An 18738-nucleotide genomic window follows, 5' to 3' on the forward strand; every position below is an offset into this window, starting at 1 on the left:
CAGAAGAACCTCCCCAACAAAAAAAAAATACCCCCGAGGCCGTCTGACATGCAAATCGAGGCCGGTGCCCCAAATTTGGGGAACCCACCCCAACATTTGGACCGTACACACTTACCAAGATGCCCATGCGATGGCTGCACAAGAACCAAAGGACGATCGCCCACTGTGTGGTCCACACATACCGCTCTACGTGGACACCCATGCTGCCCTAGACCATATAAGGTACATGCGTACCACTCCTTTTCCTGATAACTGGAACCGTACCTTTCCCACAGAGCCATGCAAGCAACTGATCTACAGCCTTTGGCTGGTACACCATCCTTTCGTCCTTGCTTTACGCAGTGCCCGTACCCATACCCCACAGTTATATAAACCCCCGAGGTGCTCCATGGTGGGCAACACGCATTTTTGCGTAGCGTATGCTCTGTTGTGCCGTCGTCCGTACCGTCGTCTGTCCCTATGCAGTGTACTTGCTATAGTACAGCCACCCCTCTCACACCCCCTCATTTGCCACTTTTCAGATAAGGCAATTTTCGAGGGAATGCCCCGACAGCACCATCCTACGGACGGGTGGACTCGATTAATCGGGTAGCTTTCCAACAGATTAAGTGAAAGCCCTACGCTAGATAAATAGGTTCTTGGGCAACTCTATTCTAGAAGACTAGGCCAGCGGCTGTGCCTTGCATGGATGAGGAAAAAAAGTGTTGCCTCTAGAAATCAAGTCTAGTAGTTGCCCAATTTATGATCAATTACCCTATGGGTGATTTGATTTTTAGAAGATCACGCTCCCCCTGCTCTGCGGGATAGGACTAGGTCTTACCTATGAATCGTATCCTTGAATCTCTACATGGTCAAGGTGTCGATAAATAGAAAATTTTCTCCAAGTTAAGACGTAGTGGACTATCTTAAGTGTTTCCTCTATTTTAGAAGGGGAGAACCTTATAATTGGTATCAGAGCCAAGTTAGCTCCTAGGAATTGCCATTTATAATGACTGTTTTGCAATGAATGTTTTACCTAACATAATGCTAATTAATAAAAACATCCTACAAAAAAAACAAGTTGAATAAATGTTTGAATGATTGTTGGAAGAGGAAGATGCCTACTCAAAGTTTCTAGTTTTCCAATGCATCTTTGAGACTGCTTAGCCACTCCTCAAATTTTGAGTTCCATGACACCATGGTGCAGATACTAGAGAAGATGTCTCTCCCTCATTTCTCTCGAAGTTTCTAGTTTTCCACAACTGCTAGTCACTCCTCAAATCTTGAGTTCCGTGACAGCATGGTACAGATATACTAGAGAAGATGTCCCTCCCTCATTTCTCTCGTATTATTGAAAGAGGATGGGGTAGAGATTTCTGGAGTCGTGGGCCGAGATATTTCTTCATCCAAGCAGATCGAATTGGGAACCTTACCACCAACCTAAAGCGGATTCGTTGGATTGAAAAGTTGAAGATGATCCGTTTATTTGGGTTTATCGTACCCCCAGGGCCGACACCTCTGTGACTATAGATGGGATTCGATGGACAATTATTTCTCTGCCCGTCGGTACTGGAGTAGCAAAACAGTCTATGCTTGCACGGTTTCACCTCATCGGAGATGATACACTCTCAAATGTGGGAAGACATCAAGCAGGCCGTGAAGGAAAGATATCGTCCCCCTTCCCATGAATCCATAAAGATGAATGAGTTTTTTTGTCTTAGGTGGTGCAGCTTAACTCTTGAGGACTACTATTCCAAATTTATCACTCTTCGAAAGTATGCCCCAGCTATGACTACTTCCCAGCAAGTGGCTCGTCTCTGCCAAGGGTTAAATGAACCCTTAGATTCCCACCTTGAAGCAATAAGGCCAAGCTCATTACAGGATGCTCTCATACGAGCAAAGCCCCTTGTGAAAGAATTGAGGACTAACAAACCTAAGCCTCAAAAGATATCTTATCCTGAGGCAAATCCTAAAGATCAACCCTACAAGAAACCCCAATAGAATTTCCCTTACTACAATAGGGGGCGACAAAGCAACTCTTTTTTCCCCCGCTTATATGCTGCTTCTTCTAGAGAAGGCCCTCTGTGTTTTGAGTGCAATGAGCCGGGACACTTTAGGGCCAACTGTCCCAAGATGGCAACATCATTTTCCCAAGGTGGCAGAGGAAATCAAGGCCATGGAACCCCTATCCACCAAGGTGCAAGAGGCGATGGGCGTGGCAGAGGCCGCGGAGGAGCAATTGCTAGGACCGCCTGTATTATAAGTGAAGAACCGACCTTGGAAATCGCTGAAGAAGAGCGCGCCACCGTCCATGCAGCAGTAGAACACCAAGGTCCGAATAAACAATTTTGTGTAATCCAAACCCCAGCCACTCATCACGGTAGGCCATTTTAGCTTTTGATTGACTGTGGTAGTACCCACTCATTTCTTTCTCCTAGGTGTTTGCAAAAATTAAACTTGGGTCAAAAAATAGCTAGAAGAATGACTGTAGAGTTAGCCAGTGGGAAAGAAGTAGTATCTCGTCACTCTATAGGAAACCTTGATTTTGAGCCAAACTCATGGCCACTTTAGAGTCTTGCCATTAGGAATTTATGATGGAATCCTTGGGATGGATTTGTTAATTGCAAACAAAGCTAATATTCATTGTAACCAGGGGAGTATCACTTTTGAAAATGAGCATGGCAAAGTAATATCCGTTCAGGGGGGATAACAGGAAAACCTAAATCTAGGGTAGTCAAGGCAAAACATCTTCTCAAGGGAACACGTAAGGGTCAGCAAGTTTTCTTAGTCAAGCTCAACAAAACCATTGAACCTAGTAAAGGAGACAGAACCCTCTTGACTCCAAGAATGCTCTGAAATCTTCCCTGACGAGCTTACAAGGCTACCACCTCCTCGAGAAGTCGATCATGAAATCGAGGTGATCCTTGGGACTCAACCTGTCTCAAAAATGCCCTATAAAATGTCCTATCCTGAAGCCATTGAACTTAAAGAGCAACTTTCCCAACTCATTGAGCAAGGATTCGTATGCCCCAATAGCTCTCCTTGGGGGGCACCTATTCTTTTCCAAAAAAAGAAGGACGGAACTCTCCGCCTCTGCATAGATTATCGAGGACTAAATCAAGTCACTCTCAAGAATAAGTATCCTATCCCTCGCATCGACGAACTTCTTGACAAGCTTCATGGGACCAAAGTCTTCTCACAAATAGATTTAAGGTCTGGTTACTATCAGATCAAAGTCAAGGAAGCAGATATACCAAAGACAGCCTTCAATACCCGTTATGGCCACTATGAGTTTACTGTAATGTCATTCGGGTTAACCAATGCTCCTGCAACCTTCAACCGCCTAATGCAAGACATATTCCATCCTTACTTGGATGAATTTGTGCTTGTTTTTTTTATGACATCTTAATCTACTCCAAATCAATGGAAGAGCATGAGGAGCATGTGCGTAGAGTTCTGCAATTGTTGCGTAGACACACTCTATGCCAAGAAGAGCAAATGTACCTTCTTCACTCATCAAATTGAGTATCTTGGATTCATCGTCTCCAAAGATGGCATTTCAATAGACCCTGCCAAGGTCAAAGATATTCTGGAGTGGCCACCCCCTAAATCACTTCGTGAAGTTCGTGGGTTTTTGGGAAGTATAGGATTTTTATCAAAGATTATGCCTTGGTAGCTACACCTTTGATAGATCTTCTTAAGAAGGATTGCAAAATAATGTGGTTGCCAATCCATCAAAACAGTTTTGATCAGCTCAAAGTCATTATTACTTCTGTCCCAGTCCTGAAACTTCTTGATTTCACCAATGAATTTGAAGTGGTTACTGATGCCAATAGTCTAGCACTTGGTGGTGTCTAGGAAGACCAGTCGCTTATACTTCCCCCGCAAGCTGAAGCAATATGAAGCAAATTATGCCACCCATGATTTGGAGCTCTTAGCAGATGTTCATTGCCTCAAATTATGGAGACATTATCTCTTGGGGGGCAAATTCCAGCTTGTAAACTGACCACAAAAGTCTGAAGTGGATCTTCACCCAGCCTAACCTCAACATGCGGCAAAGGAGATGGATTGAAATTCTACAAGAATATGACTTTGACATCAAATTTTGCCCTGGGAAAGATAATGAGGTAGCAGATGCACTTAGCCACAAATCTTTCTTAAGTACAATTTCAATGCCAAATAATCCCATACTGGTCAAGGTGGAAGAACTCTCATCTTGTGATCCAGATTATCAGAGAATGATGAAGTTAGTAGAAGAAGGGAAAAATTTAGAGAAAGAGAAGAATCTAATCAAGGGATACTCCAGTCATGAGAAAGAGAAGAATCTAATCAAGGGATACTCCAGTCATGAAGGAAGCCTCTACTTCACAAGCTATGTATCCCTAAGGTTCCTGCTTTAAAGAAACTAAACCTCCATGAAACTCATGATAGTCCTATTGCGGGACGCCCAGGCTATGCAAAAACATTAAATGCCGTAAGAAGGAGCTTTCATTGGGCAGGCTTGAAAAATGATGTCCTTCGGTACTTGAAGCAATGTCTCTTATGCCAAAGGATCAAAGCTGAAAGGGTCAAGATGCGTGCGAAACTTCAACCCTTGGATATTCCCCAAATGAAGTGGGAGTGCATTAGTATGGATTTTGTCACAAGTCTTCCCACTGTGTTCAAGGAGGATATGGCTCCATTCTAGTAGTAGTGGACTTACTTACCAAAGTAGCTCACCTTATACCAGCAGAAGACCTTTAAAGCTTCTGATGTTGCTCGAATATTCATCAAGGAAGTCCTCAAACTTTATGGTCTCCCAAAAAGGATAGTAAGTGACCGAGATTTTGAGTTCACTTCAAAGTTCTCGCAGTCTAAGTTTCAAGCCCTGGGAACTCAACTTTGCTTCAGCACAGCTTATCATCCAGAGACCGATGGCCAGACTGAGAGAGTAAATCAAGTAATTGAAGACATTCTCAGAGCATATTGTGGACAGGAACCAAGAAGGTGGATTTAATACCTTCCTCTGGTAGAATTCCCCTACAATGCATCTTATAATCAGAGCATAGGAATGTCACCATTCATCAAAGCACTCTATGGGCAAGAATGCTTGTCTCCTCTAAATTTCTCTGATCCGACCATAAGAGTTGAGGCATCTAGGAAAATGCTTGAAGAGATGGAGGAACAAACCAAGGCAATCCAAAAGGATATTAAAGCTGCCCAAGATCGACAAAAGCATTATGCTGACACCAAGAGATCTGAATCAATAATTTTATGAGTTTTTACGGTGTAAAAATCAATAATTTTATTATTTGAGTCATTTCCACTTAGAATCTTCAAATTTTGAGTCCAAATTTGGAATTCGTGTTTGATTTTACCCTAATATAGGATTTTACAGCATCCAAAACGGACACCGGATCAAGCTTATACGTAAATTTCAGTCACTTTTAGTTAAAAAGTGATGACGTTTAAACCTTAATAAATGCACGACCAGGCGTCTGATGGACGACCGATCTGCACCCCAACGACGTGAAGAACCTCTCGGACAAAAAAAAAATTCGCCCTCAGGGCGGTCCGACACGCAAATCGAGGCCGGCACCCCAAATTTGGGGACCCCGTCCCAAAATTTAGACCGTACATAGTTGCCAAGGTGCCCGTACGATGGCCGCACAAGAACCAAAGGACGACCGCCCACTGTGTGGTACACATGTAGTACCGCTACGTGGTGGACACCCATGCTGCCCCGAGACTAGATAAGGATCATGCATACCACTCCTTTCCCTGTTAAACGACACCGTACCTTTCCCACAGAGCCATGCACACCACTGATCTATAACCTTTGCTGGTGTATGTTTATTTTATATCAAACAGTGTGGTAGGATTAATTAGAAAACAAATTGACGTCGCATGAGTAGGGTGGAAAGTGGGAGGATGGAATGCCCCGACGACACCATCCTACGGACGGGTGGACCCGATTAGTCGGGTAGCTTTCCAACAGATTAAGTGAAAGCCCTATAGATAAATAGGTTCTTAGGCAACTCTATTCTAGAAGACTAGGCCAGCGGCTCTGCCTTGCATGGATGAGGAAAAAAAGCGTTGCCTCTAGAAATCAAGTCTAGTAGTTGCCCAATTTATGATCAATTACCCTATGGGTGATTTGATTTTTAGAAGATCACGCTCCCCCTGCTGTGGGATAGGACTAGGTCTTCCCTATGAATTGTATCCTTGAATCTCTACATGGTCAAGGTGTTGATAAATAGGAAATTTCCTCCAAGTTAAGACTTAGTGGACTATCTTACGTGTTTCTCCTATTTTGGAACCTTATAATTGGTATCAGAGCCAAGTTAGCTCCTAGGAATTGCCATTTAAGGACTGTTTTGCAATGAATGTTTTACCTAACATAATGCTAATTAATAAAAACATCCTACAAAAAAAACAAGTTGAATTGAAATTTGAATGATTGTAGGAAGAGAAAGATGCCTACTCGAAGTTGAATTGAAATTTGAATGATTGTAGGAAGAGAAAGATGCCTACTCGAAGTTTTTAGTTTTCCCAATGCATCTTCGTTGAGACTGCTAGTCACTCCTCAAATTTCGAGTTCCGTGACACCATGGTGCAGATACTAGAGAAGATGTCCCTCACTCATTTCTCTCGTATTGAAAGACGATGGGGTAGAGATTTCTGGAGTCATGGGCCGAGATAGTTCTTGATCCGAGCAAATCGAATTGGGAACCTTACCACCGACCTAAAGCGGATTCGTTGGATTGAAAAGTTGAAGATGATCCGTTTATTTTGGTTCGTCGGTATCCCCAAGGCTGACACCTATGTGACTATAGATGGGAGTCGCATTCCTCAAGATCGCTGAGTGTAAGTCTTACCTGCTGTCAGAGTAGCTATGTTGGGACCTACCCCAATCCAGAGTCTAGCATCCTTACCTCAGTTTTTAGAGTCTTAGAAACTACAACGGAACCTCCATATTTCACCTATGTGGACCGCTCTACCCTTAAAAACAATTTCGCCCCCCGAGGCAGTTTGGCACGCACATCGAGATCGATGCCCCAAATTCAGGGACCCCACCCCAAAATTTGGACCGTACACAGTTACCAGGGTGCCCGTACGATGGCTGCACAAGAACCAAAGGACGGTCGCCCACTGTGTGGTCCACATGTATTGCTACGTGGATACCCATGCTACCCCAGACCAGATAAAGGTACATGCATACCACTCCTTTCCCTGTTAACCGACATCGTACCTTTCCCACCACAGAGCCATGCAGGCCACTGATCTACAGCCTTTGCTGGTACACCATCCTTTCGTCCTTGCTTTGCGCAGTGCCCGTACCCATACCCCATAGTTATATAAACCCCCGGGGTGTTCCATGGTGGGCAACACGCATTTCTGCATAGCGTATGCTCTGTTGTGCCGCCGTCTATTCCTATGCAGTGTACTTGTTGTAGTATAGCCACCCCTTGCAGAGCAGACACCCATCTCACACCCCCTCATTTGCCACTTTTTAGATAAGGAAATTTTCCTCTATCCCCCTCCTGCTAGGAGGAGGCAATGTCTCTTTAACTCTTCTCCCCCCCCAAGTGAAGAGACTTATAGTAGCCCTCAGCCCTTCTCCCCTCTAGCAAAAAGTTTTTGTGTTAAGGACATCTCACAATTCCTCCCTCCCCCCCTTTTGCGTGGACTTTAGTAAAAGGTTTTAGCCTTAAGAGAGGGTTCATACGAGAGATTATGATGCTGTCTAGTTCTGAGGGCCCAGGCTAGTGCGGTGAATAAGCCCACCCTAGTGTGCAAACATCCCTCTGAGGGACGGGAGGATCAAACGATGGAGCCCGAGAGGGCGACAGGCCGTCTTGAGTCCTCGCTAGTGACCGACGATGAGGTGTATGGTCCCGTAGGGTTTTGCCCAGCATGTAGAGGTTGGAAGGCCGAATTCTAGATCATCAGCACTATAAAGGAAAAGAATAAGCGAGCCGGTTTGGCTTGTATGTTTGGCTTGTATGAAATTGATTCATGTATAAACTTTTTTATAAATCTTGTCTTTGGCATTCTTGTACTATGGAAAAAGGTTGTTTTAACAAACCTTGTGAAAAGGGCCTTAATAAGGAATATGTTTATTTATGTCAAACAATGTGGTGGGATTAATTAGAAAACAAATTGACGCGTGAGTAGGGTGAAAGTGGGAGGATGGAATGCCCCGACAGCACCATCCTACAGATGGGTGGACCCGATTAGTCAGGTAGCTTTCCAACAACAGATTAAGTGAAAGCCCTATGCTAGATAAATAGGTTCTTGGGCAACTCTATTCTAGAAGACTAGGCCAGCGGCTGTGCCTTGCATGGATGAGGAAAAAAAGCATTACCTCTAGAAATCAAGTCTAGTAGTTGCCCAATTTATGATCAATTACCCTATGGGTGATTTGATTTTTAGAAGATCACGCTCCCCCTATGGGGTCTTACCTATGAATTGCATCCTTGAATCTCTACATGGTCAAGGTGTCGATAAATAGAAAATTTTCTCCAAGTTAAGACTTAGTGGACTATCTTAAGTGTTTTCTCTATTTTAGAAGGGGAGAACCTTATAATTGGTATCAAAGCCAAGTTAGCTCCTAGGAATTGCCATTTAAGGACTGTTTTGCAATGAATGTTTTACCTAACATAATGCTAATTAACAAAAACATCCTACAAAAAAAACAAGTTGAATTGATGTTTGAATGATTGTAGTAGGAAGAGGAAGATGCCTGCTCGAAGTTTCTAGTTTTCCAATGCATCTTCGAGACTGCTAGTCACTCCTCAAATTTCGAGTTCCGTGACACGATGGTGCAGGTACTAGAGAAGATGTCCCTCCCTCATTTCTCTCGTAGTGAAAGAGGATGGAGTAGAGATTTCTAGAGTCGTGGTGGCTGAGATATTTCTTCATCCGAGCAGATCGAGTTAGGAACCTTACCACCGACCTAAAGCGGATTCATTGGATTGAAAAGTTCAAGATGATCCGTTTATTTTGGTCATTTCGGTACCCCCAGGGCCGACACCTCTGTGACTATAGATGGGATTTGCATTCGTTAGGATCGCTGGGTGTATGACTGTAGGATCGGAGAACCGGAAGAAGAGAGTGTGAGAACACTAGAGAGCTGAAAATGTCAATGTACTGAAGTGAGAAAAGAATGAACCAAAATACAAGATATAGGAACCCTAGTACATAGTGTACTAGTAGTGCCACGTGTCCCAAGTGGAACAAACACTGAAAGTACTATAGTCCTAAATGACTATATCTAGCCCTACAAAACACATACCATGGTACATAGGGCATCACTAGAACCACCAAGAGATGGCCTACAAACCCCCCTCCATGGGATGGGCTGAAGTACTCTGGAAACGTCTCAGAATACCTAGTAGTTTCTAGTCATGGTGGCACATGTTCATCCAGAAGGATATAGCCACCTATGAGTGTACAAGGAATGACAGATCACGTAACAAAGGGAACCAAGTGTAAAGCCTGGCGGAAGGCTTGGAACTTGGGACGAGGAAGTGCCTTTGTAAACATATCTGCAATGTTGTCCTCTGTGGGAAGATAGGACAACTCTATGTCTCCTGCTGACAACCGCTCCCGAACATAATGATAGTGAACTTCAATATGCTTGGTACGTGCATGAAACACTGGGTTACGCGCAATGGCCAAAGCACTTTGGCTGTCAGTGTAGACAATAGTGGAGGATGTCTGGCAAATACCAAGATCTGTAAGTAACTGTCGAAACCAAACACACTCTACTATAGCAGTGAAAGCTGCCCTGTACTCAGCTTCACAGCTAGATGTGGCAACTGTTGGTTGCTTCTTGCTGAGCCAAGAAATGCATGAATTGCCAAGCAAAAAACAATTGCCAGTATGTGACACTCTGGTGTCCGAACATCCTGCCCAGTCACTATCCGTGTAAGCATGCATGGTAAGTGAACCTTGATCACCATAGAAAAGGGCTAAATCCTGAGTGCCTCTGAGATATCTGAAGACTCTCTTCACTGCCTACCAATGCTGTGAACTGGGCATGTGCATGAATCTGCTGAGCTGAGATATTGCATACTGCAAGCCAGTTCTGGTGTGACATAAATAAATGAGGCATCCAACAGCATGTTGATAAAGAGTGATATCACATGGTGGGCTTCCATCATGAGCTGAGAATTTGAAGCCAGGAGTAGAGATTGGCTTGCAATCCTCAAACTGGAAACAATCAAGGAGCTATCCAATATATTTGGACTGAGACATCATGATACCCCCCTCAACATGAGCAAACTGAATGCCCAAATAATAATGGAGCAGTCCCATGTCTGACATGTCAAAAATCTGTTGTAAATCAGCCTTGAAAGCTAAAATTTGCTGAGTATCTGGGCCTGTGATAAGCATATCATCCACATATAAAATCAGCACTAAAAAATCAGATCCACTCCCACGGAAATAAAGAGTGGACTCTGTGGGACTATTCTGAAAACCAAGGGATAGTAAGTGTGCATGAATTTTGGCATACCATGCCCTGGGTGCCTGCTTCAAACCATAAAGAGCTTTTCTAAGCTGGCATACCTTATTTTCAGAATTGACAACCTCAAAGCCAGGAGGTTGTGTGACATAGACTTCTTCCTGCAAATCCCCATGAAGAAAAGCGGTCTTGATGTCAAGTTGATGCACTTGCCAATGACGATGGGCTGCAATGGCAATGACACACTGACGAATGGTAGTAATCCTGGAGGTGGGGGCAAATGTCTCCTCAAAGTTAATGCCTTGTTGTTGGGCATACCCTTTTGCAACAAGACGGGATTTGTATCGATCTATGCTGCCATCAGATTTCCTTTTTAATTTGTAGACCCACTGTGTTCCAATGGCATGCTTGCCAAGGGGGAGATCTACTAATTCCCATGTGTCATTTTTGGCAATAGATTTTAACTCAGCTTTCATTGCATCCATCCACTCTTTGCTGTCAAAAGCATCTTTATGGCACAAAGGCTCTTCATTGCAAGCTGTAGCAAGGAGTGCATACTCAAGAAAGTGACCAAGCTGTCTATTCCCTGATCTGGTCCGTGCAGCAAGGGGTTGATCTTGTTTGCTGTCCCTGATTGTGTCCAGAAGCCATCTGGGAACTTGTTTTTGCTGTCTATTGTTGATAGCTCTTTCTTCAAGGACTGCATCATGAGTAATAGGATCATTTTGGGGTGGAAGAGTAACCTGCAAATCAGCATGAGATGGTGGCTGATTATTGCTGAGTGGGAGGCCTACAGGAGGCTCATGTTGCTGGTCAAAATCCTGATCTGATAATGGTAGAGGAAACCAAGTGTCAAAGGCATCAAACATGTCAATTTTTGGTTTTGCTTTGCAGTCCACAAGAGGAGAGGCTGAATGTTCATTAAAGATCACATCTCTACTGACAAGAATCTTCCCAGTAGTTGGTTGATATAACCGATACCCTCTGCTCTCCTGGCTGTAGCCAATGAATATGCATTTGATTGCCTTGTCATCAAGCTTATGTCTAAGCTGAGATGGTACATGAACATATGCAAGAGACCCAAAAACTCTCATGTGTGAAAGTGAAGGCTTCCTGCCTTTCCATGCTTCATAAGATGTAACTGTCTGCAATGCCCGTGTAGGTGATCTATTCAGCACATAGTTGGCACACATTACTGCATCAAGCCAAAACTTATTGGGCAAAGACTTGGCCTTAAGCATGCATCTGGCCATCTCCATTGTGGACCTGTTTTTCCTTTCAGAAACAGGATTATGCTGAGGAGTGTAAGGAGTAGTGCAAGAATGAATAATACCCCGTGAGGATAGAAATGCATCAAACTCCTTTGACATATACTCACCCCTCCATCTGTGTTGAGGGTGACAAGCTTGCATCCTGATTCATTCTCAACCATATGCAGCCATCTCTGAAAGCATGAGAAAACTTCAGATTTGACCTTTAAAGGATATACCCAGCAATACCTTGTGAAATCATCAATGAGAGTCATGAAGTACTTGTATCCTCCAATGGCATTTGTCCTCATTGGGCCACAGACATCACTGTGCACTAGCTGCAATGTCCTTTGTGAGAGTTTTGGACAATTCTTTTGAAAAGGAAATCTATGCATCTTACCCAAAAGATAGCCCTCACACACATGTTTGGAAACTGTGTGAGTCTGAGGTACATCATTTGCCATCTGTTGTGGATGGAGCAAGAGCCCTATAATTGAGATGGCCCATTCTCTCATGCCAAAGATGAGTTTCAGCAAGTTGTGAATCTGAAATAGCCAATGCTTCAATTGAAAGTGCAGCTAAATGATGATCAAGGTGATAAAGCCCCTTTTACAAAGTGCCAGTGAGAACTATGGCATTGTCATCTTGAAGATCATATACTAAGCATCTGTAGCCATCAAAAATTACTCTGAAACCTGAAGTAGCAATTGCTGAAATTGAAATCAAGTTGACTTCAATGCCAGGCACAAAAAGAACATTTGTCAGAGTGACAGGATGGGATGTAAGCTCTACATTTCCAACTCCTTTTACAGCATATGAAGCATTATTGGCACAAGTAACAGTCCCCCCTCGAGGTGCATCGCAAGAGAATGAAACAAGTGTCTGCAAGATGTGACATGCTTGGAAGCACCACTATCAAAATACCAAGACTGAGCATCATTGGTAGTAAAAAGTGCATTAGCTTTGGATGGATCAAAAGAGCAATGGACAGCCCATGCCCAATCATCCTGAAGAGCATGTGCATGTGAAGCATCTACTGGCTCATGGGATTTAACTGTCAATCCTGCTTTCTTTTTCTCCGAAGTAATGCGCTTCCTGCATTCTGAAATATCATGTCCAGGCTTGCGACAATAGTTGCATCTTTTCTTCTTTTCCTTATCTGCTGTATTTGTAGATGCATGAGAGGAATTACAGCTGCTTGGTGCAGATTTTGGCTTGCCCATGGGCTTGGAAGCCTTGCCTCTTCTTGTCTGCTGTGAAGCAAATGCATGATTAGGAATAATGGCTTGTCTGTTAGCTCTACTTTGCTCTTCCTGCAAAAGCAAAGTAACTAGCTGATCAAAAGAGTAGTGGTCTGGATTACCCATGGCCACTAATCGAAGGGTTGTAGCAAACCCTTGATAAGTATCTGGCAGCCCATTCAATGTAGTACTGACAAGCTGTGAATTTGGCACCACCTCATCAATGTTGACAAGCTGTTCCATGAGGTCCTGAACCTTAGTGCATCCATTGACTCACCTTCATTCATATTTACCTCCTGCAATTGCCTTCTCAAATATGCAACACGAGCTTCATTGCGTATCTGATAGAGAGAAGCCAATTTATCCCAAGCATCCTTGGCTGTCCTGCAGGACCGGATATGTGGAATAATGAGTCTCTTGCATGATAAAGCAATGCATGAATGTGCATTTGCATCTCTGGCATCCCATCTAGACTGTTCTTGAGTTGGAAGTGGAGCAGCAAGAGTGCTAGAGGAAGAGGCATCAGGAGGAGTACCACCTGCAGAAGGACCAGAAGTAGAAATAACTGAAGCATTGGCTGGCTTCAGATCAGCCCCAGAAACAATATTCCACAAATGCTTTGCAACAAGAATATGTTTCATGAGATAAGACCACATCGGATATTTGGTGCCATCCAACTTATCTTCTTCACGAAGAACTCCAAATAATTCTTGAGTGTTCCCAGCCATTGCAAATGTAATAACCTGTAAAAGACTTGAAAAACCCAAAAATTTCAAGGCTATCACTGCAAAAAGTTGGCTGTCCCAAAAAGACAGCAAATATCTGTAAATTTCTGACCCAAATCAAAGGGCAAATGCAGATGTGACCCAAATATGACTATGAAATGCAATGTTCACTGCAAAAAACGGCAAATGTGGCAAAAGCCCCAAGTTTCCTGTCTAAAAATTAGGGTTTGATAGGCAAAAACTGTCAAAATTGTAAAAGCCCCAAATTTCCTGTCTGAAAATTAGGGTTTGACAGGCAGAAACTGTCAAAAATGCAGTAAATCACCGAGAAAAATGCAATTTCAGTTGATTTCTTCCCGATTCAAGTGCCAAAATGAGTCGCCCAGCTGAGGAGGAGGTAGGCGACTGTTTTGGGGGACTGAAGAGCAGTTTCGAACTACCACGAGGCTGGAAATGGCTGGCGACTGGCTGGAACAGACTTCAAATTCCAGGAAGTGCTGAAATCTAGCTCAAATGTGCCGGGAGATGCCTCTAGAGTAGTCGCGTTTTGTAGGCGCCTGTTCTAGAGAGATTTCTCGAGCTGGAACAGCCACCGAATGCCGAGAAATGCCAAGAATAGTGGTCGAAACTGCTGGAAACAGCTCCAAGAGTAGTCGCCCAGCTGAAAACTGACTGAAAAATGAGATTTCCCGTGACAAAAGAGCTCAAAATGGCCGAGGGAGTCGAGAAATCTAAATTTCGAGCAGCAGCAAGCAAGAAAACCAGCTGAAATCAGCTCCAATGAGCAATGGTGAGGCTCGGGAAGGCTGAAACTGGCGGGGAGAGGTAGGCAAAGCCTGCTCTGATACCACTGTAGGATCGGAGAACCGGAAGAAGAGAGTGTGAGAACACTAGTGAGCTGAAAATGTCAATGTACTGAAGTGAGAAAAGAATGAACCAAAATACAAGATATAGGAACCCTAGTACATAGTGTACTAGTAGTGCCACGTGTCCCAAGTGGAACAAACACTGAAAGTACTATAGTCCTAAATGACTATATCTAGCCCTACAAAACACATACCATGGTACATAGGGCATCACTAGAACCACCAAGAGATGGCCTACAATGACCAAGTGATGCAAGTCTTACCTGCTGTGCTAGCAGAGTAGCTGTGTTGGGACCTACCCCAATCCAGAGTCTACCACCCTTACCATCAGTTTTTAGAGTCTTAGAAAATACGACGGAACCTCCATATTTCACCTATGTGGACCGCTCTACCCTTATGTCATAGTCAAGCTTAGGAATTTCCCTTGATGGCAAATAAGGCTAATTATATTAGTCCCAGATCTTTGTAATAAAACTCATCCTTGTAAATATTTGGAAATTGATTTCAATGTTTTTCTCTCCAAAATAAGCGTTGTGCAAGTATGAATCTTGTAATCTTAAAATTGTTTTTACAATGATGGCCAAGACGATCACTCTCATGCAATGTTTTTCTCTCCAAAATAAGCGTTGTGCAAGTATGAATCTTGTAATCTTAAAATTGTTTTTACAATGATGGCCAGGACGATCACCCTCTACTTCCCAATGCACTTTACACTGATATCCAGGAGAAGAAGCTCCTGCTCAAGCAAATGCAACCTCCCTCCTTTAAAGAAGAAGGTTCAAAGATTGTTAAGGATGCTGAAGTCTGGATTGAATGGACAATTATTTCTCTGTCATGGAGTAGCAAATCAATCTATGCTTGCACGGTTTCGCCTCATCAGAGATGCTAAACTTTGGTGGAAATAGTGGTGCCATGACAAGGGAGTCACCAAGCATTCTCAAACGTGGGAAGACATCAAGCAGGCCGTGAAGGAAAGATATCTTCCCCCTTCCCACCATGAATCCATAAAGATGAATGAGTTTTTTTGTCTTAGGCAGTGCAGCTTAACTCTTGAGGACTACTGTTCCAAATTTATCACTCTTCGAAAGTATGCCCCATCTATGACTACTTCCCAGCAAGTGGCTCGTATTTGCCAAAGGTTAAATGAACCCTTAGATTCCCACCTTGAAGCAATGAGGCCAAGCTCATTACAGGATGCTCTCATACGAGCAAAGCCCCTTGTGAAAGAATTGAGGACTGACAAACCTAAGCCTCAAAAGAGATCTTACCCTGAGGCAAATCCTAAAGATCAACCCTACAAGAAACCCCAATAGAATTTCCCCTACTACAACAGAGGGCGACAAAGCAACTCTTTTGTCCCCCGCTCATATGTTGCTTCTTCCAGAGAAGGCCCTCTGTGTTTTGAGTGCAATGAGCCTGGACACTTTAGGGCCAACTGTCCCAAGATGGCAACATCATTTCCCCAAGGTGGCAGAGGAAATCAAGGCCGTGAAACCCCTATCCACCAAGGTGCAAGAGGTAGTGGGCGTGGCAGAGGCCGCGGAGGAGCAGTTGCTAGGACCGCTTGTATTATAAGTGAAGAACTGACCTTGGAAATGGCTGAAGAAGAGTGCGCCACCGTCCATGCAGCAGTAGAACACCAAGGTCCGAATAAACAATTTGGTGTAATCCAAACCCCAGCCACTCATCACGGTAAGGCATTTCAGTTTTTGATTGATTGTGGTAGTACCCACTCATTTCTTTCTCCTAGGTATTTGCAAAAATTAAACTTGGGTCAAAAAACAGCTAGAAGAATGACTGTAGAGTTAACCAGTGGGAAAGAAGTAGTATCTCACCACTCTATAGGAAACCTTGATTTTGAGCCGAAGTCATGGCCACTTTAGAGTCTTGCCATTAGGAATTTATGATGGAATCCTTGGGATGGATTGGTTAATTGCAAACAAAGCTAACATTCATTGTGCCAGGGGAGTATCACTTTTGAAAATGAGCATGGCAAAGTAATATTCGTTCAGGGGATAACAGGAAAACCTAAATCTAGGGTAGTCAAGGCAAAACATCTTCTCAAAGGAACACGTAAGGGTCAGCAAGTTTTCTTAGTCAAGCTCAACAAAACCATTAAACCTAGTAAGGAGATAGAACCCTCTTGGCTCCAAGAATTCTTTGACATCTTCCCTGACAAGCTTATAGGGCTACCGCCTCCGCGAGAAGTCGATCATGAGATCGAGGTGATCCCTGGGGCTCAACTCGTCTCAAAAACACCCTATAAAATGTCCCTTCCTGAAGCCATTAAACTTAAAGAGCAACTTTTCCAACTCATTGAGCCAGGATTCGTATGCTGCCCCAGTAGCTCTTTTGGGGGGGCACTTGTTCTTTTCCAAAAAAACAAGGACGGAACTCTCCGCCTCTGCATAGATTATCGAGGACTAAATCAAGTCACTCTATCAAGAATAAGTATCCTATCCCTCGCATTGACGAACTTCTTGGCAGGTTTCATGGGGCCAAAGTCTTCTCAAAAATAGATTTGAGGTCTGGTTACTATCAGATCAAAGTCAAGGAAGCATATATACCCAAGATAGCCTTCAATACCTATTATGGCCACTATGAGTTTACTGTAATGTCATTCGGGTTAACCAATGCTCGTGCAACCTTCAACAGCCTAATGTAAGATACATTCCGTCCTTACTTGGATGAATTTGTGCTTGTTTTTTTTCATGACATCTTAATCTACTCCAAATCAATGGAAGAGCATGAGGAGCATGTGTAGAGATCTGCAATTGTTGCACAGACACAAACTCTATGCCACAAGAAGAGCAAATGTACCTTCTTTAATCATCAAATTGAGTATCTTGGATTCATCGTCTCTAAAGATGGCCTTTCTGTAAACCCCGCCAAGGGTCAAAGATATTTTGGAGTGGCCACCCCCTAAATCAGTTCGTTAAGTTTGTGGATTTTTGGGAATTATGGGATGGTATAGAATTTTTATCAAAAAATGATCCCATACTGTGGTCAAGGTGGAAGAAGTCTCATCCCATGATCCAGATTATCTAGAGGATGATGAAGTTAGTGGAAGAAGGGAGAAATTTAGAGAAAGAGAAGAATCTAATCAAGGGATACTCCACTCATGAAGGAAGCCCTCTACTTCAATCACAAGCTATGTATCCGTAAGGATCCTGCTTTAAAGAAACTAATCCTCCATGAAGCTCATGATAGTCCTACTGCGGGACACCCAGGCTATGCAAAAACATTAAATGCCGTAAGAAGGAGCTTTCATTGGGGCAGGCTTGAAAAATGATGTCCTTCGGTACTTGAAGTAATGTCTCTCATGCCAAAGGATCAAAGCTGAAAGGGTCAAGATGCCTAGGAACCTTCAACCTTCAAGATGCCTAGGAACCTTCAACCCTTGGATATTCTCCAAATGAAGTGGGAGTGCATTAGTATGGATTTTGTCACAAGTCTCTCCACTATTCAAGGAGGATATGACTCCATTCTAGTAGTAGTGGACTTACTTACCAAAGTAGCTCACCTTATACTAGCAAAGAAGACCTTTAAAGCTTCTGATGTTGCTCGAATATTCATCAAGGTAGTCCTCAAGCTTCATGGTCTCCCAAAAAGGATAGTAAGTGACCAGGATTTTGACTTCACTTCAAAGTTCTGGCAGTCCTTATTTCAAGCCCTGGGAACTCAACTTTGTTTAGCATAGCTTATCATCCAGAGACCGATGGCCAGACTGAGAGAGTCAATCAAGTAATTGAAGACATTCTCAGAGCATATTGTGGATGGGAACCAAGAAGGTGGATTCAATACCTTCCTCTGGTAGAATTCGCCTACAATGCATCTTATCATCAGGGCATAGGAATGTCACCATTCAAAGCACTCTATGGGCAAGAATGCTTGTCTCCTCTAAATTTCTCTGATCCGACCATAAGAGTTCAGGCATCTAGGAAAATGCTCAAAGAGATGGAGGAACAAACCAAGGCAATCTTAAAGCTGCCCAAGATCAACAAAAGCATTATGCTGACACCAAGAGGTCTGAAAGGATCTTCAAGGAAGGAGACAAAGTTCTTCTACGAGTGTGAACCAAACGAAGTTCTCTATCACTTGGGAAATATAAGAAGCTCAGTCCTAGGTATTGTGGTCCCTATACAGTTATCAACAAGTGTCTAGGTAAAAGTGCCTATAAACTCCAACTCCTAGCCCATATCATAATGTATTTCATGTAAGTTTGTT

The sequence above is a fragment of the Cibotium barometz genome, chromosome 15, assembly GCF_041138505.1.
Source record: "Cibotium barometz isolate CiBa-2024 chromosome 15, ASM4113850v1, whole genome shotgun sequence".
Lineage (NCBI taxonomy): Eukaryota > Viridiplantae > Streptophyta > Polypodiopsida > Cyatheales > Cibotiaceae > Cibotium > Cibotium barometz.